The sequence below is a fragment of the Artemia sp. Qi Xiang Cuo genome, chromosome 1, assembly GCF_049724085.1.
Source record: "Artemia sp. Qi Xiang Cuo chromosome 1, ASM4972408v1, whole genome shotgun sequence".
Lineage (NCBI taxonomy): Eukaryota > Metazoa > Arthropoda > Branchiopoda > Anostraca > Artemiidae > Artemia > Artemia sp. Qi Xiang Cuo.
Window position 1 is genome coordinate 96,568,242 of NC_142794.1, and position 4,404 is coordinate 96,572,645.

The 4,404-nt window shown below is 32.8% G+C and overlaps 1 protein-coding gene across 2 annotated transcripts in view; it reads left to right on the forward strand.

Moving 5' to 3' along the window:
* Positions 1-1,620: 1,620 nt before the first annotated feature.
* Positions 1,621-4,404, forward strand: part of LOC148956965 (uncharacterized) — a 113,193-nt gene continuing 110,409 nt past the window's right edge. Inside the window, exon 1 of one of the 2 annotated variants that reach the window (XM_089087963.1) lies at positions 1,621-1,671. The gene's annotated coding sequence lies outside the window, so the exon portion shown is untranslated. The remainder of the gene's footprint in view (positions 1,672-4,404) is intronic. The other variant, XM_089087969.1, reaches the window with a different exon arrangement.

Below are 4,404 nucleotides of genomic sequence, written 5' to 3' on the forward strand. Positions count from 1 at the left end.
GGATTTTTTGGGCCTGAAAAAGTGATGTAGGTATGTCACAAGTTTAAAAAAAACCGTTGAAAGGTTTATTTTAAAGAAATTTCAAGTGAATGATGCCAGAGTGATCGCATCGTTTTAGATACCACTGACATAAGATAAATATACAAAATGACGAATGACTCCGAACAGCTAAAGTAAAAAGCATGGAACAAACCGAAGCTAGAATCACACTAAGTCAAAAACGAAAAAGTTGCATAAAGAAATCTGCTGTTACGAGCCGAGTCCAAATTACAATGGAACGAAAGAATGTGGTCAATTAGCACTGTAAAATCCTTTAAAATTTGTGTTTCTAGGAAAAATTAACAGGAAGGAAGAATTGAATTCATGCCAGAATTCCTAAGTTTAATTGAACTTGCTGATTTGCCACCCTACAAATTAAAACTAACGAAAAAAACAGTAATTATGCTAATGATAGAAATTTCAGCCTTCGATTTAGATATACCTGTTGCCGTCATGCGGAATTATCCAAGACGATGAATAAGTCCAAACAACTAAAGCAAAAGACAGGGAAAAGTGTTTGAGGTAATGATGGGCAAAATGAAGCATATCAAGATCTGCGGCTAGAAGACATGCGACAATAAGCATCACTACGAATTACAAATGAAATTGAAGGTTAACGACTTCTGCGGTTAGCAGACTCGCCTTTCGAACCCTTTATTGCACCATAAATTCTCAAAATCTCAAAAGAATCATTTATTTTCCTAGCATTTTCATATGGGACTAAGTTTGGATAATCTAAAATTGGGAAAGTTTTCTTTCCCATGTGATTCCATGCTTCCCTTAGCTTTTGCTTTGCCCCTTAGACGAAAGCCCATCGAAATGATCCCCATAAACGGAGATAGAACACAACTCTACTCAGCTTCTTATGCAATAAGAAACAAGCTACTAGCTTCATTTCTCCCCTTTAACCGCAGCAATATTATTTTCGTATACACCACTAATCACTTTAATATACACATCTACTATGCCATATTTGGATTGGACCTTTGTTAAAGCTCTTCTATCGGTAGAGTCAAACTTTTGCTCACAAGTTATAAAATTGAGGACAAAAGGGGTTTGATGACTCAGGAACTTTACAATTACTAATTTAAAAGTGAATATCTGGTCAAGCTATCCTTTCTTTTTTTTTAAGACCAAGGCCGTACCCAGAGGGGGGGTTTGGGGTATTGACCCCCCCCCCCGAAATGTTTGTTTGACTCGCAAAAACATAACAAAATGGATATAAAAAATTTCGTATAGGTTTTTAGAGCTTTTTTTTGTAACCCCCGCTCCCCCCCGAAATTTTTTTTTGAGTAAAACCCCCTTCGAAATAATCTTGGGTACGACCTTGTTTAATACCACTCTTAAAACTCTCTACAGTATCTCTAAGTTCTGCAAATAAGAAGTAATCGTCTAACTTTGTTTTTGAATTGCATCCATAAGACGCAAAACTACTATATTGGGCCCGTCAACAAGTTAGAAAAAAGGGGAAAAAATTACCAAGTTTAAAGTGTAGGCTCAGCGTAAATTAAAACTTAATAACCTCAAAACTCATAGATGGTACGGGCATCTTTCACTATTATCATCAAAAGTCATAATGGAGGAAATGTGAAATTTCTTGACCTAATTTAGATTTTTTTTTTCTCACTGTAGGTATGATTCATTCACTTTGAATTATATTATATGTGAATTGTCTTTATAACACTAGACATTTCTGATTTTCTTTATTTCAGGAATAACAATTCTTGAGGCCATTGACTACTATTTGTCATGGGCTGCTTTACTTAGCCTAATTATTGCACTTATTTTAAGCTATATGTTGTCCAATATAAAAAATAGTTACTCTAATTTGAAATCAGCATGCAAAAAGTTGGTGGAACCTAAAATCAGCAAGCAACAAGGTTCCTAGAACAAAGTATGCCACTAGACTAGCAAAATATTAATTAGGCTATAAAAGAATTTATCTGGGCAAGTAGGCTATGATCTAGGTCTCTCAAAACTTACAATCATTTGTTTGACTAAATAAAATGTGTTGACTATATATTTCTATTAAAAAAATGTAATTATAATTTAAAACCTTTGTTCCAATGTTTACATCAAGGTCAAATATCAGCACCTTTGAAAGACACTATATTACAGGCTATGAAACTAAAGTATGTTAGGTGTAGTTAATACTGTGTATGTACTATCTGGTAGGCTTTTAGTTTAGGAAAGGTCTAGATGAAAGAATTATTTCTGTAAATTTCTACTTTTGGGTATCTTGGAAGGGGGATAGGTTAGGAAAATGAAACTTTCAGGGATGGGTCTACAGGCTAAAGTATGGGTCAATATATACCAAATCATACTATTGAGTTTCAAATAAAGTGAATAAACCATTCGATATGCCTTTTTTTATGCTGATTATGAATAAAATAATCCTTTATCTCGGAAATTAATTCCAGCCCCCCCCCCCCCCTATATAGGCTATACCTAACCTAGCCTAACAGAACCTTGAATTGGCATATATAGGGGGGCTGGGCTGAAATTCATTTCCAATAGAAATGCTTATTATGTGTCGTAATCAGCATAAAAAAAGGCATCAAATGGTGTATTCACTTTAGTCCTAACTCAATAGTATGATTTGGTATATATTGACCAAAGCATGTCATGGGAAGGTATTTTGAATGACATATCTCCACTCTTTCTCCCTCTGGAGGACCCTGGAATTTGCTTACATGACAGGTCTATACCTATTAAAATTTGGACAAAACAACATTTGACCTTAATTTTTATTTATCAGTTTCTTTTTCTCTGGCTTTAGTTCTGAAAATGCATTTACTGTTATTTGAGTAGAATTTTAAGCCATATTAATGTCTTTTCAGAATTTAGGAAATTTATTTGCATATCATTAAAACTTAATAAATTGAGGTTGAGCAAAGTTTTGAAGCTGAATACAATTTTGTTGTAATCCCTTTCTAAGATAGCCAAGTAATATATGAGTAAAATATATTGAATTATCCCCTTATGCCTTGCCATAGGCTAGATTATGTTTTCCTTGTGTATAAAAAAACCCTCAAACATAACCATAAAAATCATTTATTTTAGAATCAAAGCTAGCCTACTATATGAATATAAGTAGCTTGGGTTTACTTCTTATTTTTTTTAATGTTTTACAACTTTGATAAAGGTCTAGATAAGAAGCTCCTGTCTATCTGAGACATTAGTTGAGTTGAGTAAGTAAAGTTAGTTAATAGGACACTTAAGTTAGAGATGCTGAAATATCTCTTACCTTTGTCATGTTTAACAAGTTATTGATCTATGAGTTTTCTAACTGATCTTTTCTAAAAAGTCTAAAGTGATGTACTTTTGGAAAAGGCAGAGATTTTTCTATCACTGACCTACAAATTAGTTAGATTAGCCTTTTTTATGCTTTGTCTAAATGTAATAATTGCTCTGCTTAAAAATTCAATTTTAGCCCTTTATAAACACATGTAGATGATGCATTTTTTTTAATTTTTGGGCATTTAAAAAGGTTAAAGCAATGGTTTAAAACATACTATTTGGCTATAAATCCCTTTTGTTAAAGTTACATACTCCACAGGCATTATTTTTCACAAATCAGCCAGATAAAAAAAAAAAAGGAAATCAACTTTGCCATGTTATGCCTTCTTTTTCTCTTAGGCTATTTATTCTACTACTAAACATGTTTTATGAAATGATTTCTATTGTAATTCAATTTTTTAAAAACAGCATAGACTAAGCATATAAAAAATAATTTCTTTTGTTGGTACTGGTGCATTAAACATGCTCTTTTATATACTGTTAAAGAAGTCAAGTTTGGTAATGCTAATGAAATAAAATAGATGAATAAATAACAGTTTAGAAAGACATTTGGGCTATATATTTGTACATTCGGGGGTGGGGGCAAAGCATACCATATATTAAATACATAACCTAACCTAGGTACCTTCCCCCCCTAAAAATAACAATTTAAATGTTGTAAATGCAATGAAAACTACTCTTTGCATTCCAATTCTTAATAGCAGTATCTTGAAACAACCAGTCCAGTCAGTATCTGTCCCAGTATCTATAGCATCTCCAGCTTGACATTCCATATACAGTATATAAAAGATTAATTTTAAGGCACTTGTACCTTTTTTTTATCCATATGCATCAATGCCTATGGATTATATAACTTCTTAATGGTCCTCTGGGGAGATATGTTGAAGCACACAACTCCAACCATTCTCTCTCCAGTGGGTACTGACCTTTGACAATGTTTAACAACTTGTCTGTTATAAAGATGAAACTTAGTAATTTGAAACTTTGTACCCTGCTCAAATAAGGCACAAGAAAAGTGTATTGAGCTTCATACCTTCACTCAATTTTGATTTATAAGATTTTAAA